This window comes from Bombina bombina, chromosome 4, assembly GCF_027579735.1.
Source record: "Bombina bombina isolate aBomBom1 chromosome 4, aBomBom1.pri, whole genome shotgun sequence".
Lineage (NCBI taxonomy): Eukaryota > Metazoa > Chordata > Amphibia > Anura > Bombinatoridae > Bombina > Bombina bombina.
The window spans coordinates 147,826,779-147,844,107 of NC_069502.1; the positions used below are offsets into that span (position 1 = coordinate 147,826,779).

Below are 17,329 nucleotides of genomic sequence, written 5' to 3' on the forward strand. Positions count from 1 at the left end.
CCTTGCTACGGGTCCAGATCCAGGGATCCCAAGGCGACTCTAGTGGATGCATTAGTGGCGCCTTGGTCGTTCAACCTAGCTTATGTGTTTCCACCGTTCCCTCTCCTTCCCAGGCTCGTAGCCAGGATCAAACAGGAGAAGGCCTCGGTGATTCTGATAGCTCCTGCGTGGCCACGCAGGACTTGGTATGCAGACCTGGTGAATATGTCATCGGCTCCACCATGGAAGTTACCTTTGAGACAGGATCTTCTAGTACAAGGTCCATTCAAACATCCAAATCTAGTTTCTCTGCAGCTGACTGCTTGGAAATTGAACGCTTGATTTTATCCAAGCGTGGGTTTTCGAATTCAGTGATAGATACTCTGGTTCAAGCCAGAAAACCTGTGACTAGAAAGATTTACCATAAAATATGGAAAAAATATATCTGTTGGTGTGAATCCAAGGGATTCGCCTGGAGTAAGATTAAAATTCCTAAGATTCTCTCCTTTCTCCAAAAGGGTTTGGATAAAGGGTTGTCAGCGAGTTCTCTAAAAGGACAGATTTCTGCTTTATCTGTGTTGTTACACAAACGACTGGCAGCTGTACCAGATGTACAAGCTTTTGTACAGGCTTTGGTCAGAATCAAGCCTGTTTACAGACCCATGACTCCTCCTTGGAGTCTAAATTTAGTTCTTTCAGTTCTTCAAGGGGTTCCGTTTGAACCTTTACATTCCATAGATATCAAGTTACTATCTTGGAAAGTTCTGTTTTTGGTTGCTATTTCTTCTGCTAGAAGAGTTTCTGAATTATCTGCTTTGCAGTGTGATCCACCTTATCTAGTGTTCCATTCAGATAAGGTTGTTTTGCGTACTAAACCTGGTTTTCTTCCAAAAGTAGTTTCCAACAAGAATATTAACCAGGAAATAGTTGTTCCTTCTCTGTGTCCAAATCCAGTTTCAAAGAAGGAACGTTTGTTACACAATTTAGATGTGGTCCGTGCTTTAAAGTTCTATTTAGAAGCAACAAAGGATTTCAGACAAACTTCATCTTTGTTTGTTGTTTATTCTGGTAAGAGGAGAGGACAAAAAGCTACTGCTACCTCTCTTTCTTTCTGGCTGAAAAGCATCATCCGATTGGCTTATGAGACTGCCGGACGGCAGCCTCCTGAACGAATCACAGCTCACTCTACTAGGGCTGTGGCTTCCACATGGGCCTTCAAGAACGAGGCTTCTGTTGATTAGATATGTAAGGCAGCGACTTGGTCTTCTCTGCACACTTTTGCCAAATTCTACAAATTTGATACTTATGCTTCTTCGGAGGCTATTTTTTGGAGAAAGGTTTTGCAAGCCGTGGTGCCTTCCGTTTAGGTAACCTGATTTGCTCCCTCCCTTCATCCGTGTCCTAAAGCTTTGGTATTGGTTCCCACAACTAATGGATGATGCCGTGGACCGTACACACCAATGTTGGAGAAAACAGAATTTATGCTTACCTGATAAATTACTTTCTCCAACGGTGTGTCCGGTCCACGGCCCGCCCTGGTTTTTTAATCAGGTTTGAAAAATTTTTTTCTCTATACACTACAGTCACCACGGCACCCTATAGTTTCTCCTTTTTTTCTCCTAACCGTCGGTCGAATGACTGGGGGGCGGAGCCTGAGGAGGGGCTATATGGGCAGCTTTTGCTGTGCTCTTTGCCATTTCCTGTTGAGGAAGAGAATATTCCCACAAGTAATGGATGACGCCGTGGACCGGACACACCGTTGGAGAAAGTAATTTATCAGGTAAGCATAAATTCTGTTTTTCTAGGGTGTAGCCGTAGTCCATATCAGTCTCTTTAGTAGAGCTTTTGGTGGCTTTAAAGCAATGGGAACTTGTGGGACATAATTCTCACTGCGCCTCCCATGTATTTTGCTGCCCTGTATGCCTTTTGTCTGAGGAAAAGGATAACTCAGCATGCCTTTTTTCCACAGGTCAATGGGAGGGAGAGGACCTCTTAAATCTGGGATCTGCCTTGCTGTCAGGCAGAGGATGAGGTAAGTGCTAACTTTTTGTCTAGGGATAGAGGAAGATCTCAGAAAAAAGTTTGGGCACAGTATTATTTTATTCAAAGCCTCATTGCCAATAAGGTATAAATTCTTCTATGATGTTATGGGGCACTATGACAGTTTTGGCTTTTATTGTTCTACAAGCCTCATTAAAGTTGATAGATTCTCCTACTGCATTATGAGATAATAGGGTTGGTGCTTAGAGAGACGCAGGCACTGGGGCTGAAAGAGACATGTACCTCATCTCCCGGTAGTTTCATAACATAATTTTAACCGACCGGGAGAGTACATATTAACTATTACGGGCTTGGGCACTGCTGCATGAACATTAGAGCAGGTTCAGTGTGTAGGGCTTTTTTTCAAGATACAATGAGTCCACGGATTTCATCCTTACTTGTGATATTACGCCTCCTGGTCAGCAGGAGGAGGCAGAGAGTTTCACAGCAGAGCTGTATAAATAGCTCCTCCCTTCCCAACCCAGTCATTCTTTTTGCCCACCAGCTATTTCTTTTTTAATACCCAATGAGTCCACGGATCATCTTAATTACTAATGGGATATTCACCTCCTGGTCAGCAGGAGGAGGCAACGGCACCACAGCAGAGCTGTTAAATAGCTCCTACCTTCCCTCCCACTCCAGTCATTCTCTTTGCCTAAGTTAGTGATAGGAAGAGGTAAAGTGAGGTGTTAGATAAGGTTCTTCAATCAAGAGTTTATTATTTTGAATGTAGAGCAATATTGTGCTGCTTTGTTCTAGGGTGTAGCCGTAGTCCATATCAGTCTCTTTAGTAGCGCTTTTGTAGGCTTTAAAGCAATGGGAACTTGTGGGACATAATTCTCACCGCGCCTCCCATGTATTTTGCTGCCCTGTATGCCTTTAGTCTGAGGAAAAGGATTACTCAGCATGCCTTTTCTCTTATAGGGGGTAAGGTTAATACAAAGATTCTACACTCAGACTCTTAGCTAATCCCGAAAGGTGATGTAACCTCAAAAACACTATCACCAAAATTTAGAAGAAAAGAAAAAGTGGTTGGGATAGCGCTAAACAGCTGCGAGTCTTATAGAGTGAAATAAATGTATGTGATCTCGGATCGATTTTTATCTGAATGTGAGGGTGTCCCTGTTTTGGGTTCTCCAATTTTGGGATTACTATTTTGATATATGAGGATCCCCGGTTTATTTTGATCATATAACCGGGATGATAGAATAATTCTTATATTTTTAGGATAGTCTTATGTCCTATGGTTTTTTATATATCTCATAGATATTATTGTAAAATATGACGAAAAAAAGGAAGGAGCAAATGCTTAAAGATATATGTATTTTTATTCCTATACAGATAAGATTCCTATCGTGAATTAGTTGACAGTAAAAGCTAACACATAGATGCCGGCATCTAGATTTAAAACATCATTAAAACAATTTTGTATTTAAAATTTATACTTGTTATATTCTATCAGTATTACCGCTGGTTTTAAACTATAATCGTGGTTTTATGAAAGCGGCTCTAATTTGCAACATTTAATACACAACAAAAAGTTTATTTTCCTTAACAAACATGTATCGTATATTATGTTTGTTACAATTACAATTTTTCGGTACAGATCTAGTATTACAGTGTACTAGCTAGATAAGTGTGAATACCACGTATTTTTACTCAGACATTGATATTCCAGGTCTACGGTGGTTTATCACAATTATAAATGGTAGTTAGTAGATTTATCTGTCATATATGCGTGTATAGGCAGATTGTCTCTTATTATAAAAACCTTGGTATATTGTGCATACTCTGGATTTCCTCAGTTAAAGTTGTGACCGGCCGGTCTTTTGGTGAAGTAGTTCCGTGTGTTCTCCCTTGCTTTCTTTCTTTGGTTTAAATCCGGGTCCTTCAGGAATTTTCTGATCCAATTGTGGATTTCTCCTCGTGTCTGTATAACCCTTAAGCCAGGTGATTGAGGCTGGAACGGTTACTGGATCCTTGGATAGGAATTACACATATGGAGTCTGTCCCTAGAAAGTGGGATATGGCTCGATGTACCTGTCCTAGCCAGCCCGAACACGGGAAAGACCTCTCACCTGCTGGGTTCTGTATTTAGGTATCCTGTGACTGTCAGCAATCTCTACGCTTTTCAGCCTGGGGCCTTTATCAAGATGCCTTTTCTCTTGTAAGGTGTATCCAGTCCACGGATCATCCATTACTTGTGGGATATTCTCCTTCCCAACATGAAGCTGCAAGAGGAACACCCACAGCAGAGCTGTCTATATAGCTCCTCCCCTAACTGCCACCTACCAGTCATTCTCTTGCAGCTCTCGATAAGATAGGAAGTAGCTAGAGAGATGTGGTGAATTTATGTAGTTTATCTTCAATCAAAAGTTTATTATTTTCAAATGGTACCGGAGTTGTACTGTTTTAGCCTCAGGCAGAAAGTTGAAGAAGAGTCTGCCTGTGGTTTTTGATGATCTTAGCAGGTTGTAACTAAGATCTGTTGCTGTTCTCACACATAACTGAGATGAGGTAACTTCAGCTATGGGAATAGCGTGCAGGGTCTCCTGCTATGAGGTATGTGCAGTTTAAATTTTTCTAGAGAAATGAATATGCTAGAAAATGCTGTTAATACCGGATTTATTTAAGGTAAGCCTGATAACAGTGATTTAATAACTAGTATCATGCTTGCTGTAAAAGGTAATATTCTTATTACTTTCTCACATTACTGAAAATAAGATAACGTTTGCTGGAAGTGTTTAAACATTTTTATCTATATATTGGTGATAAAACTTTATCGGGGCCCAGTTTTTTCCACATGGCTGGCTAGATTTTGCCTAGGGATAGTTTTTTATGGCCCTCTCACTGTGAGTACAGGTTGGGAGGGGCCTAATTTCAGGCCTAAATCGTGCAGTAGTTTTTGCAGCTTGAGACTTCCAGCTTCCCTGAAGGAGTCCCCTGAACACTTAGGACCTCTACAAAGGGTTTTTGTGCCTTCAAAAGTCGTTGTATGGGCAGGTAGGGCCACAGCAGAGCTGTGGCATTTGTTGTGACTGTTAAAAAACGTTTATATCTTTTTTTTTTGTCCGGTTTTGAAACTAAGGGGTTAATCATCCATTTGCAAGTGGGTGCAATGCTCTATTATACACACTGTAAAAATTTCGTAAGATTTACTGCTTTTTATCACTGTTTTTCAATTTCTGACAAAATTTGTTTCTCTTAAAGGCACAGTACCGTTTTTATTTTTTGCTTGTTTACATTTATCAAAGTGTTTTCCAAGCTTGCTGGTCTCATTGCTAGTCTGTTTAAACATGTCTGACATAGAGGAAACTCCTTGTTCATTATGTTTAGAAGCCATTGTGGAACCCCCTCTTAGAATGTGTACCAAATGTACTGATTTTACTTTAAGTTATAAAGATCATATTCTGTCTTTAAAAGATTTATCACCAGAGAAAATTGACAAGGGGGAAGTTATGCCGACTAACTCGCCCCACGTGTCAGAACCTTTGACTCCCGCTCAAGTGGCGCCAAGTACATCTAGCGCGCCCATGGCGTTTACTTTACAAGACATGGCGGCAGTTATGGATTATACCCTTACAGCGGTATTGTCCAAACTACCAGGGTTACAAGGAAAGCGAGACAGCTCTGGGACTAGAAAAAATACAGAGCTCTCTGACGCTTTAGTAGCTATGTCTGATATCCCCTCACAATATGCAGAAGCTGAGGCAGGAGAGCTTCTTTCTGTGGGTGATTTTTCTGACTCAGGGAAGATGCTTCAACCTGATTCTGATATGTCTACATTTAAATTTAAGCTTTATCACCTCCGCGTGTTGCTCAGGGAGGTTTTAGCTACTCTGGATGACTGACACCATTATAGTGCCAGAGAAATTGTGTAGATTGGATAAATACTATGCAGTGCCTGTTTACACTGATGTTTTTCCAATACCTAAAAGGTTTTCAGAAATTATTACTAAGGAATGGGATAGACCAGGTTTACCGTTCTCCCCCCCTCCTATTTTTAAGAAAATGTTTCCAATAGATGCCGCTACACGGGACTTATGGCAAACGGTCCCTAAGGTGGAGGGAGCAGTTTCTACCCTAGCTAAGCGTACAACTATTCCCGTTGAGGACAGTTGTGCTTTCCTAGATCCAATGGTTAAAAAGTTAGAGGGTTACCTTAAGAAAATGTTTATTCAACAAGGTTTTATTCTCCAGCCTCTTGCATGCATTGCCCCGGTCACTGCTGCTGCGGCCTTCTGGTTTGAGTCTCTGGAAGAGGCCTTACAGGTAGAAACTCCATTGGATGATATACTTGACAAGCTTAAAGCGCTTAAGCTAGCCAATTCATTTGTTTCTGACGCTGTTGTTCATTTAACCAAACTAACGGCTAAGAACTCAGGTTTTGCTATACAGGCGCGTAGGGCGCTATGAAGTAACGTCAGCTGACCAGGATTTAAGCCAAACATTCCCTTCAAGGGGCAGACCCTATTCGGGCCTGGACTGAAGGAGATCATTTCTGATATTACTAGAGGAAAAGGTCATGCCCTTCCTCAGGATAGGTCTAATAAATTATGGACCAAACAAACTAATTTTCGTGCGTTTCGAAACTTTAAGACGAGCGCGGCATCAACTCCCTCTAATGCAAAACAAGAGGGAAATTTTGCCCAGTCCAAGCCGGTCTGGAGACCTAACCAGGCCTGGAACAAAGGTAAGCAGGCCAAGAAGCCTGCTGCTGCCTCTAAGACAGCATGAAAGATCAGCCCACGATCCGGTAACGGATCTAGTAGGGGGCAGACTTTCTCTCTTCGCCCAGGCTTGGGGAAGAGATGTCCAGGATCCCTGGGCGTAGGAAATTGTGTCCCAGGGATATCTTCTGGACTTCAAAGCTTCTTCCCCAAAAGGAAGATTTCACCTCTCACAATTATCTGCAGACCAGATAAAGAGAGAGGCATTCTTACATTGTGTTCAAGACCACCTAGTTATGGGAGTGATCCATCCAGTTCCAAAGGAGGAACAGGGGCAAGGCTTCTATTCAAATCTCTCTGTGGTTCCCAAGAAAGAGGGAACCTTCAGACCAATCTTAGATCTCAAGATCCTAAACAAATTTCTCAGGGTCCCATCTTTCAAGATGGAGACTATCCATCCTACCTATGATCCAGGAGGGTCAATACATGACTACCGTGGACTTAAAGGATGCTTATCTTCACATTCCGATACACAAAGATCATCATCGGTTTCTCAGGTTCGCCTTCCTAGACGGGCATTACCAGTTTGTCGCTCTTCCCTTTGGGTTAGCTACGGCACCAAAAATCTTTACGAAGGTTCTGGGGTCACTTCTGGCAGTCCTAAGGCCGCGGGGCATAGCAGTAGCCCCTTACTTAGACGACATTCTGATACAGGCGTCGAATTTCCAAATTGCCAAGTCCCATACGGACATTGTTCTGGCATTCCTGAGGTCTCATGGGTGGAAAGTGAACGAAAAGAAGAGTTCTCTATCCCCTCACAAGAGTTTCCTTCCTGGGAACTCTGATAGATTCTGTAGAAATGAAGATTTACCTGACAGAGGCCAGGTTGTCAAAACTTCTAAATTCCTGCCGTGTTCTTTATTCTACTTCTCGCCCTTCAGTGGTTCAGTGTATGGAAGTAATCGGCTTAATGGTAGCGGCAATGGACATAGTGCCGTTTGCCCGCCTACATCTCAGACCGCTGCAACTCTGCATGCTCAGTCAGTGGAATGGGGATTACACGGATTTGTCCCCTCTACTAAATCTGGATCAAGAGACCAGGGATTCTCTTCTCTGGTGGCTATCTCGGGTCCATCTGTCCAAAGGTATGACCTTCCTCAGGCCAGATTGGACAATAGTAACAACAGATGTCAGCCTTCTGGGCTGGGGTGCAGTCTGGAACTCCCTGAAGGCTCAGGGATCGTGGACTCAGGAGGAAGCGCTCCTTCCGATAAACATTCTGGAACTAAGAGCGATATTCAATGCTCTTCAGGCTTGGCGTCAGCTAGCTGCGGTCAGGTTCATCAGATTTCAGTCGGACAACATCACGATTGTAGCTCACATCAACCATCAAGGGGGAACAAGGAGTTCCCTAGCAATGTTGGAGGTTTCAAAGATAATCGATGGGCAGAGATAAACTCTTGCCATCTATCAGCTATCCATATCCCAGGAGTAGAGAACTGGGAGGCGGATTTTCTAAATCGACAGACTTTTCATCCGGGGGAGTGGGAGCTCCATCTGGAAGTATTTGCACAGTTGATTCAACTTTGGGGCAAACCAGAACTGGATCTCATGGCGTCTCGTCAGAACGCCAAGCTTCCTTGTTATGGTTCCAGGTCCAGGGATCCCAAGGCAGCACTGATGCTCTAGCAGTGCCTTGGTCCTTCAACCTGGCTTATGTGTTTCCACTGTTTCCTCTGCTCCCTCGTCTGATTGCCAAGATCAAACAGGAGAGAGCTTCGGTGATTTTGATAGCACCTGCGTGGCCTCGCAGGACTTGGTATGCAGATCTGGTGGACATGTCATCCTCTCCACCATGGACTCTGCCTCTGAGACAGGACCTTCTACTTCAGGGTCCTTTCAACCATCCAAATCTAATTTCTCTGCGTTTGACTGCTTGGAGATTGAACGCTTGATTTTATCAAAGCGTGGTTTTTCCGAGTCGGTCATTGATACCTTAATACAGGCGCGAAAGCCTGTCACCAGGAAAATCTATCATAAGATATGGTGTAAATATCTTCATTGGTGTGAATCCAAGGGTTGCTCATGGAGTAATGTCAGGATTATTAGGAAATTATCTTTTCTCCAAGAAGGATTGGAGAAGGGTTTATCAGCTAGTTCCTTAAAGGGACAGATTTCTGCTCTGTCTATTCTTTTGCACAAACGTCTGGCTGAGGTTCCAGATGTTCAGGCGTTTTGTCAGGCTCTGGTTAGAATCAAGCCTGTTTTTAAACCTGTTGCTCAGCCATGGAGTTTAAATTTAGTTCTTAAAGTTCTTCAAGGGGTTCCGTTTTGAACCTTTGCATTCCATAGATATTAAGCTCTTATCTTGGAAAGTTCTGTTTTTAGTAGCTATCTCCTCGGCTCGAAGAGTTTCGGAGTTATCTGCTTTACAATGTGATTCCCCTTATCTCATTTTCCATGCAGATAAGGTAGTGTTACGTACCAAACCTGGTTTTCTGCCTAAGGTGGTATCTAATAAAAATATCAATCAGGAGATTGTTGTTCCGTCACTGTGTCCTAATCCTTCTTCAAAGAAGGAACGTCTATTACACAATCTTGACGTGGTTCACGCTTTAAAGTTTTATTTACAAGCTACTAAAGATTTTCGTCAACATCTGCATTGTTTGTTGTCTACTCTGGACAGAGGAGAGGCCAAAAGGCTTCGGCAACTTCTCTATCTTTTTGGCTAAGAAGTATAATCCGCTTAGCTTATGAGACTGCTGGCCAGCAGCCTCCTGAAAGAATTACAGCTCATTCTACTAGAGCGGTAGCTTCCACATGGGCTTTTAAGAATGAGGCTTCTGTTGAACAGATTTGTAAGGCGGCGACTTGGTCTTCGCTTCATACTTTTTCTAAATTCTATAAATTTGATACTTTTGCTTCTTCGGAGGCTGTTTTTGGGAGAGAGGTCTTACAGGCAGTGGTGCCTTCCGTTTAAGCGCCTGCCTTGTCCCTCCCTTCATCCGTGTCCTATAGCTTTGGTATTGGTATCCCACAAGTAATGGATGATCCGTGGACTGGATACACCTTACAAGAGAAAACAAAATTTATGCTTACCTGATAAATTTATTTCTCTTGTGGTGTATCGAGTCCACGGCCCGCCCTGTCATTTTAAGGCAGGTGTTTTTTATTTTTAAACTACAGTCACCACTGCACCCTATAGTTTCTCCTTTCTCTTGCTAGTCTTCGGTCGAATGACTGGTAGGTGGCAGTTAGGGGAGGAGCTATATAGACAACTCTGCTGTAGGTGATCCTCTTGCAGCTTCCTGTTGGGAAGGAGAATATCCCACAAGTAATGGATGATCCGTGGACTGGATACACCACAAGAGAAATAAATTTATCAGGTAAGCATAAATTTTGTTTTTTCCACAGGCCAATGGGAGGGAGAGGACCTCTTAAATCTGGGATCTGCCTTGCTGTCAGGCAGAGGATGAGGTAAGTGCTAACTTTTTGTCTAGGGATAGAGGAAGATCTCAGAAAAAAGTTTGGGCACAGTATTATTTTATTCAAAGCCTCATTGCCAATAAGGTATAAATTCTCCTATGATGTTATGGGGCACTATGACAATTTTGGCTTTTATTGTTCTACAAGCCTCATTAAAGTTGATAGATTCTCCTACTGCGTTAGGAGATAATAGGGTTGGTGCTTAGAGAGACGCAGGCACTGAGGCTGAAAGAGACTTGTACCTCATCTCTCGGCGGTTTCATAACATAATTTTAACCGTCCGGGAGAGTACATATTAACTATTACGGGCTTGGGCACTGCTGCATGAACATTAGAGCAGGCTCCGTGCGTAGGGCTTTCTTTTTCAAGATACGATGAGTCCACGGATTTCATCCTTCTGGGATTATGCCTCCTGGTCAGCAGGAGGAGGCAAAGAGCTCCACAGCAGAGCTGCATAAATAGCTCCTCCCTTCCCTCCCAACCCAGTCATTCTCTTTGCCTGTGTTAGTGATAGGAAGAGGCAAAGTAAGGTGTTAGTTATAGATTCATCAATCAAGAGTTTATTATTTTTAAAAGTGGTACCACAGTGTGCTACTTTGTTCTTGGGTGTAGCCTAGACCAGATCAGTCTCTTCAGTGAAAAGAGAAGCATTTGGTGGCTTTAAAGCAATAGGAACTGGTGGGACATAATTCTCACTGCGCCTCCTTTACATATTTGCTGCCCTAATTCAGATAGCCTAAGCTCTTTTACCTCAGGCTGATCTTTGTCCACAGGGCTATGGGAGGGAGAGAACCTCTGAAAACCTGCTGGACGGCCATGCTGTCGCACAGCATTTCAGGTAAGTGCTAACTTTTTTTCTGGGGGAAGAAGACTCAGAATAAGTTGGAGCACTTTATGTACTAGACCTCCTGTGATAATGGGCTCCTTATAGGGGTTGCTGCAATATGTCTCCTATCGTACAAGGGGTTGCTTGGTCGATATGGAGGGCACTGGGGCTAATTGTGATTCTCCTTCTAGCGGTCCTTACTAATAACGGTAACCGACCGGTAGATTTCTTATGAGCTGTAATGCTCGAGCTCAGTGTGAGGGGAATTCCCTTTTTAATATTTGTGTGAAGGGATTCAATGTTTTGACTGTGGCTCTGTGTGGGGGTACTTTTATGTGCTTACACGGGCCATGCAGTATAACTGCTCTGTTAATTTTTTTCTCCCATAGTAATGGCTGCTGCTCCCTAGTTGGCATGGAGGGTTGGCCTCCGATCCGGGACCAGATCTAGTAGGGGGTAGACTGTCTTTTTTCATCCAGGCTTGGATAGGAAATGTTCAGGATCCCTGGGAAATAGCGTCTCAAGCTGGAATTCGAAAATCCTTCCTCTAGAGGAAGATTTATTTATTTATTTTTTCTTTTTAGATTGTCTGTAGACCAGATAAGAGAGAGGCGTTCTTACGCTGTGTAAGAGACCTCTCCTTCATGGGAGTACTTTTTCCCTTTCCAATTCGGAAACGGGGACAGTGGTTTATTTAAATCTGTTTGTGGTTCCCAAAAAAAGGAGGGAACTTTCGCACCTATCTTATATCTCAAGAGTCTGAAGGATGCATATCTCATGTTCCTTTCCACAGAGAAGGAGCGTCTGTTACATAATTTGGACGTAGTCCGTGCTTTGAAGTTCTACTTACAAGCAACTAAAGACTTTCTTCAGTCTTCTTCTTCTGTTTGTCATTTTCTTTTTGGCTGCAGAGTGCTCATTCCACTAGGGCTGTTGCTTCCTCATGGATATTCCGAAATGAGGTTTCTGTAAAACGGTTTTGCACTATTCTTTTTCCAGATTTGACTAATTTGATACCTTTGCCTCAAATGAGGCTGTTTTTGGGAGACAAGTTCTTCAAGCAGTGGTGCCTTCCGTTTAGGTTTCCTGTCTTGTCCCTCCCGTTTCATCCGTGTACTATAGCTTTGGTATTGTATCCCACAAGTAAGGATGAAATCCGTGGACTCATGGTATCTTGAAAAAGAAAAGGAAATTTTTTTTTACCTGATAATTTTATTTTTTTCTCTCAATACGATGAGTCCACGGCCCGCCCTGTTCTATGAGACAGGTTATTAACTTTTTGTTAAAATTCAGACACCTCTGCTCCTTGGTTTTTCCTTTCTCTTCCTAACTTCGGTCGAATGACTGGGTTGGGAGGGAAGGGAGGAGCTATTTATACAGCTCTGCTGTGGAGCTCTTTGCCTCCTCCTGCTGACCAGGAGGCGTAATCTCACAAGTAAGGATGAAATCCGTGGACTCATAGTATCGAAAAAGAAATACATTTATTAGGTAAGAATAAATTTCCTTTTTTTATGTTAAGACTTATGAACAACGCAATTATTTATAAAGCTTGTAATGGTGGCAGAGGGTTATTGATACGCCCACGATGGACGGTACTTATGTGGCGCCTTTTTAAGTTGCGCAGCTGTTCCTCTTTTTCCGGTTTTCGGGAAAGGCTGTTTATTTTTAAGGTGCTTAGAGCAGCGCGTCTGTAACAGCAGAATCTTCTACGGATGGGCTGACAGGCACCTCAGCTGCGTTAAGCTGAGGTGTAGAGGGGGTTTGCTGAGGCAGCAACCTTGAACAACAACGGACTTCCTTATGTACCGATCCACCCCTGTTTTCTGCTTACCTTTGAACAAAAACTTAAACTAAACTTAATGAGACAGTAGAGTCTGTTATGCGATCTCCTAAATCATCTCTGCCCACTAACATACGAAAGTTTCTCTTTAACATTTAAAGAGACAGTAACGTTCTTTGTGTTCACTTTTATTATAGTTCAGAATATTTGATTAATCAAATTTAAAGAGACAGTAACAGTTTTTATATGTTAATTAAATACTTTTATTTGATTAATCATCTGTTCTCTGTTCCCTATGTTGTGAGAGATTTTTTCAAGAGGAATAAAATATTTTCTCGAAAATGTACAAAAATGTTTATAGCCCACACATGCAGTGCCCTGCGCTTCCTCACAAACTTCACCTAGAATTATTCTCCAGCCATATCTGTTGTATTGTCTGTTTTAAGCGATATCATTTGTATTGTCTGTTTTTCCGATACTGTATATAAATCGCTTGAGGAAAAGTTGCTAATACAGTAGTATATATTCTGAATTTTCCTCCCTGGAGCATGAAGAGGAGGATACTTCGGTAGTATATAAGGGGAAAGCTCAGACTCTGTCTGTGTAATTCCTTTGTCTGATACTGAAGTGCTTTCTTTCAGTTAAGCTTGAGCACCTCCATTCGTTATTTTAGGAGGTTTGAGCTACCCTGGACGACGACAATTTCTCTGGCGTAGTCAATTCTTTTATTTCCAGCAATCTTTTTAAGGATGATCGGAAGGATGGGGAGAAACTGGGCATCCCCTTTTCTCCAGATTTAGCGGACTCTTTCAAGGAGTTTTTTTTCCAATGGTACCCAGGAAGGGTGTGTATGTCAGAGTTACAACTACCTGCGTTTTGCATTACTTTGTCACTGGTGCAGTGACATACTGGTTGATGTGTTGTCTGTTCTATCAGGACAGACACTCCTCTCGAAGAAATCCAGAATAGGGTTGAAGTGATTAAGTTAGCTAACGCTGCTCTGTCAGATGCTCCACTTCAAGGTTTTTAAACTGGAAGCAGGCTTTGCCATAAGGCCAGCAGAACGTTAAGGGTGATTCCCTATAAGGGGAAGACCTTGTTTAGTGCTCTGAATTAGTATAATGGTTAGAGCAGCAACTTAAGACTTTGACAACTCAAGTTTGAGTCCCATTACGGGGAAATACATTTAAAGAATTTTCTCTATTACGTGAGGTAAGGGTAATTCCTTCCCTCAGAATTTGAAAGCAGTTGTCAGTATAGTTCACTTCCTTTCGATTTTTCAAAGGAAGTTGTTCAACTCTTCCAAGCAGGAGTTGTCCAAATTTTACTGTTGACTCAGTCAATCTTGGAATCTGGAGATCCTGCTGATGAATGAAAGTCAGCATGACAGGTCTGTTTTCTCCCAGGGGCAGGTCTTTGTTTTCAAGATTATCTGCAGTAGAAGAAAAGCGTTCTTACTCTGCGTAGGAGACATGGGACAGGATCTAGGATTTTATTCAAACTTGTTCGTAGTTCCCAAATAAGAGGGAACCTTCAGACCTATTTTAGATCTCAAGGGTCTAAACAAATTTTTTGGAGTACTGTCCTCAGATGGAAGCTATTGGTTCCATTCTTACGTTGTTCACAGGGAGTCAATTTATGACAACCATGGAGTTAAAGGACATAGCTTTCTTAGGAACCATACTAGACTCCCTGTCTATAAAGATCTTTCTGACTGACGTCAGGAAACTAAAGATTATCGATGCTTGTCTAGTCCTTCAGTCCTCTTCTCGGCCATCAGTGGCCCAGTGCATGGAGTTAATCGGGCTGATGTTGCGACAATGGACATCATCCCGTTTGCTCGCTTCCATTTCAGACTTCTACAGTTTAGCATGCTCAGACAATGGAGCGGAGATTATGAGGTCTTGTCTCCTCGATTACTACTTGAGTAGGAGACAAGGGATTCTCTACTATGGTGGTTGTTTCTGGATCATCTCTCCTAGGGAATCTGCTTTCGCAGACCATCTTAGGGGATTGTGGCAACAGATGCCAGCCTTCTAGGGGGGGAGCAGTCTGGGGCTCTCTAAGGGCTCTGGGAACATGGACTCGGTCAGAGTCTGTTCTACCCATAAACATTCTGAAACTGAGAGCGATCTTCAATGCTCTTCTGGCCTGGCCTCAGTTAGCCTCGGTACAGTTTGTCAGGTTCCAGTCGGACAACATAACGTCAGTGGCTTACATCAATCATCAAGGAGGAACGAGGAGTTCCTTAGTGACGACAGAGGTATCCAAATTAATTCAGTGGGCGGAGGCCCATTCTTGCCACCAGTCAGCGATCCACATCCCAACTGGGAGGGGGATTTCCTGAGCAGACAGACCTTTCATCCGGGGGAGTGGGAACTTCATCCGGAAGTGTTCTCTAGCCTGATTTTCAAGTGGGGTCAGCCGAAATTAGATCTCATGGCATCATGACAGAATGCCAAGCTCACGAAATACGGGTCGAGGTCCAGGGACCCCCAGGTGGAACTGATAGATGAACTGGCGGCCCCTTGGATCTTTAATCTAGCATACCTGTTTCCTCAAGTAATTGCTCGAATCAAACAGGAAAGGGCATTGGTGATCTTCATAGCACCGACCTGGCCTTGCAGGATTTGGTATGCTGATCTGGTGGAGATGACATCTCTGCCACCCTGGAGACTTCTGTTGAGTAAAGTTCTTCGGATTCAGGGGCCCTTCCTTCACCCAAATCTAGTTTCTCTGAAGGAACGTTTACTTTTATTCAAACAGGGATTTTCTGACTCGGTCATAGAGACCATGATTCAGGCTCGTAAGCCTGTAACTAGAAGGATTTATCATAAGATTTGATGTAAATGTCTCTATTGGTGTGAATCCAAGGGCTACCCATGGAGTAGAGTTAGGATTCTTAGAATTTTGTCTTCTCTCCAAGAAGGTTTGGAGAAAAGGTTTGACGAGTTCCCTAAAGGGGCAATTCTCTGCATTATCTATTTTGTTACAGAAATGTCTGGTGGCCATTCCGTACTATCATTCTGTCAGGCCTGTGTTCAAACCAGTTTCTCCTCCATGGGGTCTTGATTTAATTCTCAAAATTTTTCAAGGGGCTCCGTTTGAGCCTATGCATTTCTTAGATATTACGTTATTATCTTGGAAAGTTTTATTTCTTGTTACTATTTCTTCTGCTCGGAGAGTGTCAGAGCTCTCGGCATCACAGTATGAGTCACCTTACCTTATTTTCCATTCAGATAATGTAGTTTTACGTACTAAATTAGGATTTCTTCCTAAGGTTATTTCTGATCGGAACATTAATCAGGAGATTGTTGTTCCTTTCTTGTGTCCTAATCCTTCTTCCCAGAAGGAAAGACTTCTGCACAATTTGGGCATGGTCCGTGCTTTAAAGTTTTACCTGCAGGCGACTAAGGACTTTCGTCAGTCTTTTTCTTTGTTTGTGGTTTTCTCAGGAAACGTAAGGGACAGAAAGCTACAGCTACTTTTCCTTCTTTTTCGCTGAAGAGTATCATACGTTTTGCATATGAGACTGCTGGCCAGCAGCCTCTCGTGAGAGTTACGGCTCATTCCACGAGGGCTATTGCTTCCTCATGGGCATTCAAAAATGAAGTAGATTCTGTGGAACAGATTTGCAAGGCTGCAACTTGGTCCTCTCTTCACACTTTTTAAAAATTTTACAAATTTGACACTTTTGCCTCGGCTGAGCCGGCTTTTGGGAGAAGGGTTCTTCAAGCAGTGGTGCCTTCCGTTTAGGTTACCTGTCTTGTCCCTCCCGTATCATCTGTGTACTATAGCTTGGGTATTGAATCCCATTAGTAATTAAGATGATCCGTGGACTCATCGTGTCTTAAAAAAGAAAAGAAAATGTATGCTTACCTGATAAATGTATTTATTTTTTTACACGATGAGTCCACGGCCCGTCCTGTTCTTTTAGACAGGTTTTGGGTTATTGTAAACTTCAGACACCTCTGCACCTTGGCTTTTCCTTTCTTTTCCTAACTTCGGTCGAATGACTGGAGTGGGAGGTAAGGGAGGAGCTATTTAACAGCTCTGCTGTGGTGCTCTTTGCCTCCTCCTGCTGACCAGGAGGTGAATATCCCATTAGTAATTAAGATGATCCGTGGACTCATTGTGTCAAAAAAGAAATGAATTTATCAGGTAAGCATACATTTTCTTTTTTTGCGCTCACGAGCAATCCCGCACCCTGCCCACACACAGCCAATCACCCGCGGGCAGGAGCTGTCAATCTCCCCGGTCGTACTAGACCGCGGAGATTGCATTTCGCCACTTTAGAGGTGTCAAAAGATTAGGGAAGCAGCGATCTGAAGTACAGTGTGAGGTTCTCTTGTGAGAACCTACAGCTGTTGTAGGTCGAAATGCTTGCAAAGCCTTTGATAAATCGACCCCAAAGTGTGTGTTTGACGTAATTAAGGAAATAATGAATATGCTGCTGTTAACTATTTTCTATTTTTCATTCTATTTCATATGATGATTTATTTGGTCTGACAAAATTGAGAAGAATCACTGATATCAATATTTTATTGC

At 42.7% G+C, this 17,329-nt stretch overlaps 1 protein-coding gene across 1 annotated transcript in view; it reads left to right on the forward strand.

The window, feature by feature from the left end:
- SMC6 (structural maintenance of chromosomes 6) overlaps window positions 1-17,329 on the forward strand; it is an 869,177-nt gene that overhangs the window by 431,123 nt on the left and 420,725 nt on the right. The window lies entirely within an intron of this gene.